The 17,767-nt window shown below is 41.4% G+C and overlaps 1 protein-coding gene across 1 annotated transcript in view; it reads right to left on the bottom strand.

The window, feature by feature from the left end:
• Positions 1 to 17,767, bottom strand: part of LOC308687291 (adhesion G protein-coupled receptor L3) — a gene marked incomplete at its 5' end in the record, with an annotated part of 274,566 nt that overhangs the window by 133,986 nt on the left and 122,813 nt on the right. The window lies entirely within an intron of this gene.

The raw sequence follows: 17,767 nt of genomic DNA, 5'->3' as shown, positions 1-17,767 counted from the left end.
AAAACATCGTTCAGTATGTTTTGGTTCACGAGGACACAGGAAGGACAGAGGAGGACAGGGGAAGGACAACCACATTAACGTTGTAATCACATATGCCAGATCACACACACACAGACACACACGCACACGCACACACACACACAAACACACACAATGGCTAAAATCTGTTCTATAATCATTTATTTTGATAAAACAGGATTAACCAGATTACCACCCAAACAGTAAAAAAAAAAAAAAAAAAAAAAAGCCAGCTAGAGAGAACTCTTTTATAAATCCTTATGAGCGGCCTTGTTGTTCACATTTGTAGACACCTTTTAATGGTTTCCATAAGAACCCTAGCATTCTTGACTCAATTTTAATGGAAATGATTGCATAATAGTTTCATGTTTAATGTTTTTTTTTTTCTGTTTAACGAGCTGTTTAATTCAGAAAATGTATTTTAAAGTCCCCCTGTGGTGAAAATCAAGTTTTTAATGTTGTTTATATGTCTATGTGGTGTTTTTAATACGCTTTAAGACAAACCATGTGCAAATTCATAAATCAACACGATTGCTGAGTATTTTCTCCTTAAAACTGCAGTAAAAGAAAAACGGTTTGAAATCACCAGAATTCCTTCCGTCACAAACAACCTTAACCAATCACGTCACGAGGGGGGCGGGCTTTAGCATATCATTAACTACAGTATGACCGCTCTGAAGCAGTGGAGTCTCAAGAGAAGCCAGGTTATCCTGGTATATTTTTCTGTTGATATGAAAAATTGGGTACTTTTAGCAATATAGCAGGTGAATTATGTATGTATATTATGATGTTATGGTGAACTATATGCCTGACATTGTATGATGTTCAAAGCATTTCAAAGGATGCTGATGTTTAAATGGTAGACTGAGATGGCGAACGGGAACATGGTTTGTGTAGCATTAGCAAAACATTATTAGCTGCTTGATAACATAGTCAAGCAAAAGGCTAATCATATATATATATCCATTGATCCGCGTATACCTCAATGAAGCAAGGGTGTTAATCTGAATTAATCTGAAAGAAAAAAAAACATTTAAATATGTCATTCTGGTGATCAAAGATGAGATTTAAGGGATACAATTATTGACTACAGGGGGACTTTAAAAAAAAAAATGAAATAAAAAAAATGTAGTTAATTAAAACTAAATCCTTTAGATGATCCCATGGTGGAACCCCTAAAAGAGGGTTATCCAAAATTGGACCTGGAGTAAGATCTTGATCAGCTGATTCAGGTGTGTTTAGTTGGGGTTGCAGGACAGTGGCCCATTAATGAACTGAGTTGTGCACCCCTGTTCAATATAGGTATTTATATGATGAACAGATTGAATTTAGGCTTTTATTCACATTTAAACTTTCAGCGAAAATAAACAGAAGCTCGACCGAACCTGCTTGACGCACACACAAAAAAAACTCATTGGTTCTTGCTGAAGCTCAAACGTGCTGCGTAACACACAAGAAAAAACCTCAATGGTTCTCGCACGTTTGAGCTTCAGTTTACCACAACTGGTGTGTGAGTTGATGAATATTTTATATGTGAATAAAAGCCTAAATTAAATCATAATATAAAGTGATCAAGTCTCTTCAGAAAATTCAGATTAAACCCCTCAATTCATATGGATTAGTTTTACGATATCTTTATGAACTTTTTGAAGCATCAAAGTCAACAAAAGTCTTACAGGTTTGGAACGACACAAGGGTGAGTAAATGATGACAGAAACTTCATATTTGGGTGAACCAAAATGGTAAGTGGGTAAGTAAATTGATTCACAATCTAATTAAAAATTATAGAACAAACACGGATAAATGTAACCATTTAAAAGAAAAAAAAAAGATGTTTTATTATTGCTTTGTACTAAATAATGTTAACTTTACTGACTGCTTAATTTTCCACTAGACAGGCACCTTACCAGATTGTGGAACTGAGCTTCTATTTCTGATTCATTCATAGATGTGCTCATGTTGGCATTAAGGCAATGTGGGTGGGGCTTATTGACATAAGATGTCAGAAGACCCCTAAAATCAAGGTCACCATAGCGAGGACCAGCAAGTTGCCATGGACACCACTCTGCTGCCATGGGTACCAGCTGGGTTTCATTGTCCAAGAGAAATCATGTAATTGTGAGACAAGGTCATTTCTCTGACACACACACACACACACACACACACACACACACACACACACACACACACACACACACCTCAAGCCAGAGGGTAGCAAAGTGATTAGAGATTCAAAGACTGAGATTATTTTCAGAGGTGTGTTTGTACCACAACAGCTCAAAATCACACTACACAAATTCAACATGGAAAGGAACGTGAGACGAGGCCCCGCCCACAAGCTGTGATGTCACACACAAGCCTATTGCACCTTTAAGTGTGAACTTACAGTAATGTTTTTGGAAACGTAATTGCATGTTAATTGCAATAACATGAACATGTATTATAGTTAAAAAAAAAATATTAAATGTGTATTTGAAGTCCGCGTGAACCGGAAGTTGCAAACGACTTTTCTCCAGTGCTGTGACGTATTTCCCAGTGAAAAGGAATATTGAACAGAGGGCAGGGTTTTACTCTAGCGCTCCTCCTCTCCATCTCTGCTCATAACAGACTAACGGTTTGAGGGGAGTGGTTAAGCGTTTCCCAACCCAAGCCGTCAAACCTACATCATCAGAGAAGGAACGCCATTCCAGACCAGAAGTAACTTTTCAGACTTTGATTAAAGATTACGACGGCAAACAATTTTTTTCTGTGTATTAACTTGCACGGATTAATTTTTCACCACAAAACTATAATATGCGCTAACAAATTAAATAGGGTCAATTTTGATTTCAGTTGGACTTTAAATGTATCTTTAGTGTAATTTCATAATTGCACTGTTGTACCTGCAGTTCAGTGGTAATCACACTAGAATATGTCTATATTAATTTGAAAAAAGGTTGGAATTTAAAATATATTAACTTTAAAGATAATATTGCATAAAATATAAAATTAGAATAGGGTACTTAAAATTATAATCAAATTGTACTGTCGAGCTTATTAATAAGCATTTATAGTAAACTAAAAGACAGTATTGAAATATTTTTTGTAATTACACATTTAAAATTATAATATCATATTATTATGATAATATATAAAATTATAAAAATATAATCAAGTACTTGACATGCTTTAACATGTTAGTCAACACATCAAAAAAAGTGTACTTCACTAAAATATGACGAAAGATTATTAGTTAAGAAACTGTTAAATACTCTCTTTAAATGGCCTTTTATTTCATTAATATTATTATCTGCAAGTAGTTGTTTTTGTTTTTTTACTTTTACTTTTAAAAGTGTACATTCAGTAAAGTTATGTGCACTAGTTTTTCACAAGGGACGAGACTGACAGTGAAGTTATTTTAAGTAATACTATTTTATTTAGCACATTCTGGGCTGAAATATTCTCGGCTCGCGAGTGACGCTCCTACTGTCATCCTTTCCCACCACCTGTCATAGAAACTTTTCATCATCCAATCAATTCCAGATGGATCCATCTCATATTTTATCTTTGAATATGCTGCTTCCCTCTGAAATTTATCACATTACGCAAGTAAAATGTGAATGGCATTTCACACTGACTTTAAGTCTGTGCTAAACGGCTGATTAGAAACGTGTTTTGTCTCCTGATTTCAGTGAAATGCTTCATTAGGAGCAAGAAAACAGGTGTATTAAGAGCCATTTTCAAGTTGTCAGATAAAGTCCAAACTAGCAACAGCCTTAAAGTCGGATTAAACCGTTTGCTATTTGACCTCTAAGGTGGCGGGGCAAGTGTTGTTGTGGCCTGTCTATGCAGTGAATTATGAATGAATCAAAATGTGTGTGTAGCTGATAAGAGTAAACATATTAGAGCATGTCAGCACAGATGATTTAGCGACTACAGGCTACAGGTTTTTCACTGGCTGAGCTGAGCGCGCACACACACACACACACACACACACACACACAGACACACACACACGCACGCACGTCAGAGTGAATCCAGCACATTTCCTCAAGTGTCCAGGTGTCTTCCATCACTACAGGCAACTACATCACTTGAACCATGTCAATGTATCAATCACCAAGGCAACCGTGTTACAACTAGCATGTCAATACATGACAATCATTTTGACTCGCAGAGAGCGAGAGAGAGAGAGAGAGACAGAGTGGGGTCATGACAGCTGTCCGGGAAAAGAAATACAGTCAAATCAAAGAAATAAGTTTTTATCCCTTGGTTTAGAGTCAATAAAGCCTTTTTATTTATTTCACATTATTACTACTACTACTATTTGCATGCAGACATTGTCCTCATGACAATTAAGCAAATATCTCATCAAGTAAAAATATATTTATTTATTTATTACATATTATTATTAATAATAATTACTAATGGTTACTAATTATTAGCATTATTATTTATTTATATATATCATTATTATATATTTAATAATGATGATAATAATAATATTGTTATTATTATTATTATTGTTGTTGTTATAATAATAATAATAATAATAATACTAATAATAGCTATTATTATTATTATTAATTTAAAGGGATATTTCACCCACCTCTAGAGTTGTATCAAATATGTATGAATTTCTTTCTTCTGCTGAATAAAAAATAAGATATTTTGAGGAACTGACGGGCCCCATTGTACGGAGCCCCTAAGGGGACATGGGGATGGAAAAAATATGAGATGGGAGGAAAAATAATAACTCAATGGTTTTGCGTTCACTCGCAAATGTTTAGTGTTCCCCATTTGCTTGCAAAACCTTTGTGTTCTTTGCGAGTGAACGCAAAGTTTCTCGGGGGAACCAGAACATATGTGAGAGAAAGCAAAAAATTAAAAAAATTATTCCTCCCATCTATTTTTTTTTTCTTCACCATGTCCTTTTAGGGGCTTCATACCATTGACTTCCAGTATGAAAAAAAAAATACTATGGAAGTCGATGAAGTCTTTTGTTTTCAGTAGAAGAAAGAAATTCATACAGGTTTGGAACAACTTGAGGGTGAGTAAATGAAGAGAATTAAAATGTCTGGGTGAACTATCCCTTAAAATTGTAAAGCCTTTATTTACAGTATGCTGATTTACAGTAAATAAAAATGCATTTTTGCACTTTAATTGTAATACATCTAAGGACAGTCATCACTGAAAAAAAAAAGAAAAAGAAAAAAAAAAGAACAAACTTGCATTTGAACACATTATGTTATGTAGGGGTCTTTTTCATTCTTCTGTTCCTGAATTTTCATTCCTGAAGCTCAATGGAAAAACATGACGCCCGCGACACCAAGGTCAAGCTTTGTTTCCACAAACACAAACTGAAAATGGACCTTGAATAACGGTATACATCGCTTCAGATAACGCGTAAGCCTAATGCAAAATGCCATTTCTTTTTTATTTAGTGCTGAAATGCCACTCAGACATTTGGTCAGATTCACCCGTCTCAGACACAGGAGACCCGGACAGCACTTAAAAATCTAAAAATGAATGGATGTTGTGATGGTGGTGATTGTGCTTGATTGCTGTAGTGCGTCTGGAGGGTTTGTGAGTGTGAGAGTTAAAGGGAAATTAAGTGCTTTGGGACTGTGATTTCCACCGAACTGCAGGATCAACAATTAACGCTTGACACCAGCTCTTTACAAAGTCAAACACACAAACACGGACTATGGAGAACGACTACAATGACAAATGCAAATGCTAATATTGTTGCATCTTATTGGCAGCAACTTCCTGTTGGAACCGTTTGCAATTAAATGAAAATGCATTAAAGTTTATGTTTATAATAAATGAAATTAGTTGAACTTGAGAGAGTTTTTTGATACTTTTAAGTACATCTGTATGTAATTTCATAATTACTTCAATTGTCTTTGAAATATGGTTAAAATGTACTGTGGAATGTCCTGACAAGCATTTACAGTAAACTAAAATATACCTATTGATTGATTCATTGATTAATTGACTGATTGGTTGATTGGTTGCAATTACACATTTGTAATGAAGTTGCTGTTTAGTGCATTTAAAATATATTCACTTCAAATTCAATATCGAATAACACACTGCTGTTACAAATACTATCACATTAAAGTTATTTACATGTGCTTTAGTATGTTAGTCAAGACATTAAAATAAGCGTACTTTAAAGCACCATCTTAATGAGACTTGCCTGGATTTTGTTTCAATATTTTCAATAACTTACAGACATAATGGTTCACTGGAAATCCAAATATGTTTGTAGTCCATATGTAAATCATATGGCTTTATTGTGGATTAGGGAGCTACAAACAATTTACACTTTCACAGTGAAAGACTGTCTGCCGTCTTTAAAATACTTTAATTTTAGTTAAGGTGGTTAAAACTACTCGGTTACTATCGTAACCTCAGTTCCCTGAGATAGGGAATGAGTATTGCGTAGCTATACGCAGTGGGGAAACTCCTTTTCCTCGATTTACTGAAGCTTTTATTTAAAACGCATTTGCAGCTGCACAGCTAGCACATTGAGCGTGGCTCGCTCATAGGCTGTGCTGCAGCAACTGCTTAAACCAATGGCGCGGGCGCCTCAGACAGGCCACCAATGAACAACATTGTACGTCAGAGCTCCCAAAGGGGGCGTGGCCTTAGTCTATATCAGAGCCCCGCATTCGCCATTATAGCAGGTTCCACGACTGAAGCGACAACTCAACAGGTTACTATAGTGCGGCCGGCTACGCAATACTCGTTCCCTATCTCAGGGAACTGAGGTTACGATAGTAACCGAGTAGTTCCCTTTCGAACGGTCACTTCGTATTGCGTAGCTATACGCAGTGGGGACGCCATGCAAAACGCCGCACCGACAGTAACTGGTTGCCACTGAACTCAGGACCCCTGAGCTCAACAAGTCCGAACCATATAAAATATATTTATATATATAGACCAGACACCGTCGGGCCTTATAAAATATATATGTCAGTATCAATACCAACCCAATATACTAATGAACCCGGACACCGTCGGGGCTATTTAGTAAATTAGAAATTAACCAGCAAGCGGGTTTTATATATATATGTGAATGATTATGCACAGTACACTGTAGAGAAGACCGGGCACTGCCGGGTCTTCATCATACTGAAAGCACCTTCGCATGCAGAGAAGGAACTTCCATGTTATAGAATTTCATAAATGTGGAAGGCGAGGACCAGCCGGCCGCATCACAAATATCCTGAATAGGAAAACCAGATGACCAAGCCCACGAAGAAGCCATGCCTCTAGTCGAATGGGCTTTAATACCTATGGGGCAAACCTGACCCATTGAAGTATAAGCCATAGATATAGCATCCACAATCCATCTAGACAGCCTTTGCTTGGTGACTGGATCGCCTTTGGATCGGCCACCAAAGCAGACAAATAGCTGTTCTGACTGCCTGAAAGACGCAGAACGCTCCAGATAAATTCTCAGTGCCCTGACAGGACACAGAAAATTCACCTCCCCATCTTCGGCAGAGGGGGGAAGGGCTAATAACGTAATGACCTGTGCTTTAAACGGAGTTGAAAGCACTTTAGGCACATAACCATGCCTGGGTTTGAGGACGACCTTAGAGTCACCTGGGCCAAACTCCAAACATGAAGGGCTCACAGAGAGCGCCTGCAGATCCCCTACTCGCTTGATAGATGCCAGTGCCAGCAGGAGAGCAGTCTTTAGCGAGAGAGGTTTCAAATCAACCGACTGTAGCGGTTCAAATGGTGGGCCCTTTAAGGCCCCTAAGACCCTGGAGAGGTCCCATAGGGGCACAGAAGGGGGTCTGGAGCGGTTAATCCTCCTAGCACCCTTCAAAAACCGCACCACCAAATCATCCCTTCCTATCGACTGGCCAGCTATCGGGGCATGATGCGCTGCAATAGCTGCCACATACACTTTGAGCGTGGACGGGGAGCGGCCCGCATCCAACAGCTCCTGCAGGAAGGATAATATTGTATCTACCTCACATGACTCTGGGTCCAGACAGTTTTTCGAGCACCAGCTGGAAAACACTGACCATTTCAAAGCATATAGGCGCCTAGTAGACGGGGCCCTGGCTTCGGAGATAGTGTTTAGGACCTTCCTTGGAAGGTCCCCGGGTACCCGTTTAGGGGCCACACATGGAGGACCCATAAATCGGGACGCGGATGCCATATCGTCCCTTTCGCCTGGGAGAGGAGGTCTTTCCTCGTCGGAACAGGCCAAGGGACTGTGTCTGATAACTGAATCAGCTCCGGAAACCACGGTCTGGATCTCCAGAGAGGGGCCACCAGCAGGACTGGGCACCCGCTCTCCCTGACCCTCTTTATGACCTGTGGAATCATCGAGACAGGGGGAAAAGCATATAGGGGGCGATTGGGCCAACGATGGGTCAACGCATCCCTGCTTTTCGAGAAGAACATCTTGCAATGAGTGTTGGATCTCGAGGCAAAAAGGTCTATTTCGGCCTCTCCGAACACACTCCATATCAGACGAACCGTCTGAGGGTTTAGGGACCACTCGCCTGGGGGAGTGTTGCCCCGTGAGAGCATATCCGCGCCCAGATTCTGAACGCCCGGGATATGCATTGCTCTCAAAGAGCGAAGATTGCTCTGTGCCCATATAAGGAGTTCTCTCGCTAGGGCATACAGGCTGCCTGACCTGATGCCGCCCTGGTGATTTATATAGGCCACCACTGACATGTTGTCCGTGCGGACCAGGACATGGTGGCCTTTTAGGTTTGTTAGTAATGCTTTCAGGGCTAAACCAACCGCTTTCATTTCCAGACAGTTGATGTGTAAGCTCTGCTCCGTGCTCGACCAGAGGCCGGAGACAAGCTTGCCCTCGTGCAGAGCACCCCAACCTAGGTTGGATGCATCTGTAAACACTACTTTCCTTCTGGAAACTACTCCCATGGTCACACCCTTGATGTACCAGTCCTGAGCTCGCCAGGGAATCAGGGCTCTTATACAACCGTGATTCACCATGATGCGCAGGCTGCCGGACTGCCATGCATAGGTTGGCACACGGCGTTTCAGCCAGTGTTGCAGCGGGCGCATGCACAGTAATCCCATACAGAGTACTGGCGATGCTGCTGCCATGAGGCCGAGAAGTTTCTGAAATTTTTTCAGGGGCACTGAACGAGGCTGCTAGCGTCTGCACTGCGAGCGCGCGCTCTCGTGTGAGCCACGCTGTCATCTCCACTGAGTCTAAAACTGTGCCCAGAAAAACTACAGTCTGGCTGGGTGTCAGTTTGCTTTTGGCAACATTGATTGTGAGACCCAGGCATTTCAAATGGCCGAGAATCAAATCTCTGTGAGCTACCAGCTCTGCTCTCGACTGTGCTAGCACCAGCCAGTCGTCGAGATAATTCAGCACGCGCACTCCCTGATGTCTCAGGGGAGAGAGCGCTGCCTCCATACACTTTGTGAATGTACGGGGTGCCAGGGACAGGCCGAAGGGCAGGACCGTGTACTGATAGGCTTGACCCTCGAAGGCGAATCTCAAAAATGGCCTGTGACGAGGGTTTATCTGAATATGAAAGTACGCCTCTTTCAGATCCATTGTTACAAACCAGTCTCCCTGGCGAATTTGCGCTAGGATGTGTTTGATAGTCAGCATTTTGAACGGCCGTCTCATGAGAGCTTTGTTTAAATGTCTCAAATCTAGTATGGGTCTGAGACCGCCGTCTTTTTTCGGAATTAGAAAATAACGGCTGTAAAACCCTGAATAAGTTTGCGCTGGAGGGATTAATTCTATCGCCCCTTTTGCTAACAAATTCTGTACTTCGGCGCGAAGCACGTTACCCACGCTGCTTCTCACTGAAGACTCGACTACCGCCTGAAATTTTGGGGGTCTGCGAGCGAATTGGAGCGAGTAACCTCACTTTATAATGTTTATGACCCAACTCGACACACCGGGGATGGCTTGCCAGGCCTGCACCCGTGTGGCTAGGGTTTGATACACAGTTTGGGATGGGCCGCCTAACACAAGGGGACCTGATACCCTTACATTGTGATTTGTGCACATACTGAGTGTTGGACTGACTGTACAGGCTTTTGCCTGGGGAAAAGTCAGTGTAACAACTGGGAGGGGGCCGCCTAGCGAAGGGGGACCGTGAACCCGTGTGTTGTGATTGTGAAACATACTCTTTTTGTGCTTTACGTGGGTCGCCGTGAAAAGGCGTTTGTTTGTAGAGGCGCACACAGTGCAGTGGGCCTGTTGACAATAATAAAATCTCCAGCCACCTGAATTAGACAGGGAGCTGTGAGAAGTGTCATGGGATTTTGAGCAGTGACTATCTGTGGCGGCGCACGCTTCATAGCGGGCGCGCTGACTGCAGTGATAGTGTGCGGCATGAGTGGCACGCTTGTAACGGGCCTAATGACTGATTTGAGAACGTTCCCAGCTACCTGTGAGCGGGGGCTGTGGGGGAACATTTATTTCTCACTCTGTTTGAGCTGCTGTGAGAACAGCGATAGTTTGCAGCAGTGCACGGTTTACCGGGCCCCTAGACTGCAGTTATAGCTTTGTTAGAATCGTGATTCAACATGACTAGCTGGCCATTCTTCTTCCAATTGCACTCCTACTGGGTTTAGATGGGGGCGGGGTCAACGTTGAGCCCGATCAACCCCTTTCCCGGACGTTGCCAACGAGGGTGAGTCACGCGGGGGCGGAGCCGACGTGAACTCGTTCGCTTTGGTGAAAAGATTTAGTCCAGCCGAGAGGCGAGAGTCTCAGAATCCACCACTGACAGAGGGGGATTGACAGAGAAAAACTCTTATAATGCTTAGAATGGCAGCTTGTTCTTGCAGTGAGAGAGAACGGTTTCAGCGTGGTTGATTCCAGGCATGAAAACGCGCTGTTGTGTCTGAATCACGGAGAAGGTTCTGCGTGATGAACAGAATGTAAGGGAGCGGTAGCTCTCGTGTCGTAAAGAGAGATAGCCGCGTGCACATCTGACCGCGCGCTTCTTGCGTTGCTGCTGCACGAGAGAGCATTTTCAGAGAAAACGCGCTTCTGTGTGACATGCAAAACAGAGGGCGGGGTAGCTCTCTTGTGTCGTAAAGAGAGCTAGCCGCTCGAAACATCTACCCACGCGCTTCTTCCGTCGAGGCTCGACGAGGGAAGAAACGGGGGGGAGCGCAAGAGGCGGTTTGCCGTCCCAAAGGAGAGCTAGCCGCGAGCGCATGACGTAATAAGCCGATCCGCACATCTGACCGCGCGCTTCTTCCGTCGCTGCTCAATGAGGGAAGGAAGCGGGCAAGCGCATGAGAGCATTTTCAGAGAAAACGCGCTTCTGTGTGACGTGCCAAACCGAGGGCGGGGTAGCTCTCTTGTGTCGTAAAGAGAGCTAGCCGCTCGAACATCTACCCACGCGCTTCTTCCGTCGAGGCTCGACGAGGGAAGAAACGGGGGGAGCGCAAGAGGCGGTTTGCCGTCCAAAAGGAGAGCTAGCCGCGAGCGCATGATGTAATAAGCCTCATGCAGATGCATCCACACGTGGCACACATCCGCCGGCAGAGAGTGCATTTTGCGTGGAGAACTCCCAGGCAAGAAATGCAGCTCGCGTGTCCATCGGCCTCGTGCAGCTTACATCCGCACGTGGCACAAGATGAACCAGGCATATTAGAAACATTAATTGCTAGTAAAATGATATGTATCGTCGTCGTCGCCGGATAGCCACAGGTGAGACGGCGTCAGGGGAAAACGGCAGAAAGGGCGTAGTCCGCTGAATAGATGCTCGCTCAGGCTGAAGGGCTTGTTCAAACGGCGAAGCTCAGTAAAACAGTCAGAGACATGCAGTTGTCGCTGAAGGAGTGAAATCTGCTATAATGGCGAATGCGGGGCTCTGATATAGACTAAGGCCACGCCCCCTTTGGGAGCTCTGACGTACAATGTTGTTCATTGGTGGCCTGTCTGAGGCGCCCGCGCCATTGGTTTAAGCAGTTGCTGCAGCACAGCCTATGAGCGAGCCACGCTCAATGTGCTAGCTGTGCAGCTGCAAATGCGTTTTAAATAAAAGCTTCAGTAAATCGAGGAAAAGGAGTTTCCCCACTGCGTATAGCTACGCAATACGAAGTGACCGTTCGAAAGGGAACTAGGCTACTTATTTTGTGCACAGTTTAAATGCACAAATATATCTAGCTGCTCTCTGAACTGAAGAGAGAGAGTCCAGTTGTCACGAAACATAACCGGTCAATCTCACTCTTCACACTTGATCAAAACCACACAGAAATACCAGTCAGGTGTATGAAATCCCCTCTCTCTCTCTCACACACACACACACACTGGCAGAACATGTTCAACAGCAGGTGTGAGTGTTGAGGTGTTGATGCGTGAATAATCCTTCTGAATTAAAATCGAAAATGGCCAGCTAATAACGAAAACTAGATTAACAAGGTTAAAAGCGTTACCATGCTTCAGCAGTGATTTGACTTAGACACATACAGGATGTAACCATGCCTTTCCGTTAAAGTGAACAAAATAGGATCTGAAACTTTGTCCCCTCTTCTTTTCCTACAAAAGATCAGTGCTTAATGTCAATCATCAACCTCAGGATATCAAATGAAATACCATACGAGCAGTTTTATTTTATATTCATTCATTTTGTTATGAGGTCTGCAGTTTTTGCTATTAAAGTTACTAAAATGTGGGATATGTCTAAAGATTGATATGACTTGACATGACATTATATATCCTATCCCATCCCATCCTATCCTATCCTATCCTATCCTAAATCCTATCCTATCATATCCTGAACTATATCCTATCATATCCTGTCCTGTCATATATCCTATCCTATTCAGACTAAGAATCACCATTTTAAAGGGGGGCAGGATAATTTGATGTGTTTAAAACTACTGACTTTTCATGCGCAGTTAATTTTATACTAGGTAATCATTTTAGAATGCATATCTAATAGTTCTCACAACAACAGCAGGATTGATGTCTCTACTGCTTTCAAATAATTGGACACCAAATTGCACCATATTCCAGAAGAAAAAAATTGTTGAAGCGATCTGCGCCCGAGTTATTGTGTCGAAACGCAGACTCGACTTCTGTTCTGGCCACATGTCCTCTTCAGGGTCAAAATTCAGACAAGCAGATGAAACATGGGACTCATTATGGGTCTCGTTGATTCAATTACTGACCTAAAAACAACCTGAATTAATAAACCCACAAGGCTATCGTTTCAGTCTCTGCGTATCCATAATCTGATACTGATTTTATCCGCATCCTCTGTGGACAGTTGGATCGAAAAGCTTCGAGAGGAGCCAAGCCGTTTGGAAAGGAGATTTAGATTATTTCCACGAGCTGCTTGTGGGCGCAATCTGTTTTCTAGCGAGGCGGCGGTCTTCAGCGCTGTCCACATTGATTATATTCTGTGATTTTGGGGCGAAAGCCCAGCAGACGCTTATTTGGATGCTCTGATCTTTCCAAATCTCCTTTGAACCTCTCAGCGCAGCTTGCCGGGTCACAGGAGGGGCGGGCGAACACGTCCAGAAACAAGCCGATGTCTTGGCTCTGGTTTTAATCGGATTCAGACCCAACCGATACCTGTAATCACCTGCGTATGATAAACACCTGATGGCATCCAGATACTGCCAAGACCAATTAACTGGCGTTCAGAATCAGGGTAATTAACTGCTGATTGGTTGCACATCACACAGCTGCATTCGAGCAAAAGGTCGGCAGACGCCAATATGACCAGCCTACTGGTTTCCACGCTCGGATCGCATGCTCTGATTGGACGACACTCAACGAGGCGGTGTTGTGCAAACAGCGGGTCGTCCTGGTAACTCTGCGACAGGTAAAGGAGCATGTGCTCTCAGATTGAGCACAGGTGTTGTTTGTTAAAAGGCCGATGATGGCGAATCGTCTGGCAAGACTACAGAACATTGAATGCGAACTGCACAGAGCGATATCAGCTTATGCACGGAAGATTGATTACAGCGAGAGAAAGACGCAGGTGCAAAAAAACCTGCCAAAACAATCAGCTCTCATTCTATTGCCCTCATAAAGGCCAGAATCCATAAAGCGATTCTCTCTATGCAGACACACAAAAGACAAAGGGCCGCATCTGAACACACACAGGCACAATGCATGCTGGACCAGCCATTCTCTTCAGTCCTGCTGAAACGGCATTATTGGGAACTGGATTTAAGGCGAAAGTAATTAAGCGCTAATTAAATATCTGTGGTACACCTGGTAAAGAGTCTGAACAGACCATTGGCTAGACGTCGGCAGTCAATGTGAAGGCAGCCGTTATTTGTCCCTCGCTCACTGTGGAACAGCTTCCATTTTTTAGATTTTAATTAGTTTGCAACTGCTTGGAAACACACTAAAACAGAAGCTGACGTCAGAATACTCTGCACATTAAACTGGCAAACAAGTATTTTAAAATCAGAACGATTACACGGTTGAACTGATGATAGATGATGGTGAGAGTGTGCTTGTGTGTGTGTGTGTGCTTCAAAAACTCTTCAGGAGAATTGAAGGTCAAACTTGAAGTACATAATAATGCCACCATGAGCCCCAGACACCAACAGCAGTGTCCATCACTCAGGGTCAGCATGAACACAAAATCACCTTCACTGTCCCGGTGCGTTTTGTATTTGATGTGTAATGGGAGAGACGCTGGCTGTCAGTCAGACACTCACTGGTGGTCTTTCTCAATGAATACTAACACATGTCAAACTCTCTTATCAAACGCCTTCCCTACAGCAAAAACATGATACCTATCACCATCTTCCACAGCAAAACACCAAAAGGGTTTCATATTTGTCCCCCTGACCAAATATCCTTCCCTGACTTCAGTATTTCTTTTCTCTTTCTTCGATCAAACCAAGACCTGATTACAGACATCACTTTGACCTGACCTCAGATGCCCCGCCCACTAGGTTTCAAGAGCCCCGCCCATCTGTTCTCTCGCACTTCTCTTATCTGTTTGGAGTTCAAAAGCTATTCGTCGCTTTCCCTTATCTCTGACTCAGAATGCATGTTCAGTATACAGCATACTACCTACTATATATTTTTTTAAATATGCTAAAAGAGTAGGCTACAGATTATGAATCAATACATATTTCCAACTTCAGTATGCTACATTGTTGTCACACGCCTAGCATGTTTAATTCTGAAAGTTTTGTCCACCTATTGTCTCAGAGATGTTTTTTTTAAAGTTATCTTGCATTTTACTGAAATTTTTAGAAAAATGTGTTGCAACAACAAATCAAATTTGATATTGCTTATAAATGTTGATAAAAAAACACTGAGATAGTTTTATATGGCACATTTTATTAAATGTTATTCTCGTATGCACTCGTGTTGTGCACACTGCATACTGAATACAACGATTCTCAGAATAGTGTGTGAAACAGTATGCATTATGCAGCACTGTTTGCACTGTTATGACGTGACCTCATTACATGTGTCACACATTACATGTTTAATTGAGTGAGTTTCAACTCACAAATAAAAATAGTTATTTCTGCACTAATAGTTATTTTTGCAATTATTGTATTGCATGTACACTATCGTTGAAAAGTTCAGGGTCAGTACTTTTATTTTTAACGAAATGCATTAAAGGGTTAGTTGGTTCACCCATAAATGAAAATTCTGTCATTAATTGCTTGCCCTCATGTCGTTCCAAACCCGTAAGACTTTTGTTCATATTCAGAACACAAATGTGACCCTGGACCACAAAACCAGTCACATGTCGCACGGGTATATTTGTGGCAATACCCAACAATACATTGTATGGGTCAACATTATCGATTTTTCTTTTATGGCAAAAATTATTAGGATATTAAGTAAAGATCATGTTCCATGAAGATATTTTGTAAATTTCCTACCGTAAATATATAAAACATTTATTTTTGTGAGTGAATGCAGCACAATCATGAACATAAATGGACAACTTTAAAGGTGATTTTCCACCTTGCTCTGCAATTACAAGCTCCGCCCTTTTCTACCTCTTCATTACTGAGTTCATTTATCTAGCCTTCCTCCACTATCTGATCCTCTCTTCATCAAGCCTTTCAAGCCTTCTTCACTCTCCTTTCAAGAAAGCAGCAGAATGACAGATTTAATATGCGCTGAGGTGCATTTGTCACTGATAATATTATTATAAACAGGCGACGTGTCTCTGGCACAAACACACGTGAATGAGCTCTGACAGTGACAAATAAAAGCTATCTCAAACATCCTCTGGATAACTCAGATTAAATTACACATGCGAGACTTTGAGGATTCAAGCCATCAGATGAGTTGTTCCGTTTGTGTTGTGTTAATTGACAATTTGATATTCATATTCAAGGAATCATTCACCCAAAAGTGAACATTTTGCCATTTTGAATTACTGGCATGACATTTTAAATGTTTTAAATTCAAAAATCCAAAATTTGTCTAATTTCCATGTAACAAAAGTTAAGAATAGCATCCATCAAACTAAAAAAAAGTACAAACCCACATTAAAAGTTGTTAAATTCCATGCTTTCTGAAGTCATGGTTGTCTTATATAAGGGAAAAAAAAGACTTGAATAGTGCATGAGTAATACAGAGCAATGCTATTATGTTTTCTCTTAGAGTTAAATGAAGATTCTTCAAGGTTCTACTTTTGTGTTGAACAGAAACAGTTTTGTTGACCAAGTAAATTATTTACTGGACTGATTTTTTAAAAATCTACATTTTTTACATGACTGTAATATTTCACCCCAAATATTTTTTTATATTTATTTATTTATTTACACTACCATTCAAAAGTTTGGGGTCAGTACGATTATTTAATGTTTTTTTGAAAGAAGTCTCTTATGCTCACCAAGGCTGCATTTGTTTGATACAAATACAGTAAAAACAGTGAAATAATATTACAATTTAAAATAACCATTTTTTATTTGAATATATTTTAAAATGTAATTTATTACTGTAATGCAAAGCAGAATTTTCAGTATCATTACTCCAGTCTTCAGTGTCACATGATCCTTCAGGAATCATTCTGATATGCTGATTTGCTGCTCAAGAAGTGTTTCAGATTATTATCAATGTTGAAAAGAGTTGTGCTGCTTCATATTTTTGTGGAAACCATGGTACATTTTTTTCAGGATTATTTGATGAAGAGAAAAAGAAAACTTTTGCAACATTTTAATGTCTTTACTGTCACTTTTGATCAATTTAATGCACCCTTGCTGACTAAAAGTATTAATTAATAAAATAAAATAAAAAACATCTTACTGAATCGAAACTTGTGAATGGCTGTGTAAAGCCCCGCATTTGTGCAAATAGCTAGCATAAAACTTCCTTGTTTCCTCAGTAGCTTTATCTGCAACAATTAAACTCAATTCACTGAACAGTGAAGCTAGTGTGGCTTTCATTTATCAGAAAAGACGAACACAGGCGAAAGGAAAAGCTAACAGAGTAAATACCACAGCTTGTGCACAGGTATTCCTGCAGGTAGATGGATGCGACACATCGGTCTCATAACTAAAGATACAGAAGAGCGAATCTATCATGGCCAAACGCTATCATTAGCTATCTGGCAACTTACTCATTTTGACAAAGTGCAGCGCTTACATAGTTTATCACAGAGCTCACAGTAACCAAAGTCATCACACAAACTTTCACACACACACACACACACACACACACACACACACACACACACACACACACACACACACACACACACACACACACACACACACACACACACACACACACACACACACACACACACACACACACACACACACACAGCAG

The sequence above is a fragment of the Scardinius erythrophthalmus genome (assembly GCF_964197995.2).
Source record: "Scardinius erythrophthalmus genome assembly, chromosome: 2".
NCBI classification, from domain to species: Eukaryota; Metazoa; Chordata; class Actinopteri; order Cypriniformes; family Leuciscidae; genus Scardinius; species Scardinius erythrophthalmus.
Note: the sequence above shows the minus strand (reverse complement) of the source record. Positions and strands in the feature narration are given on the sequence as shown.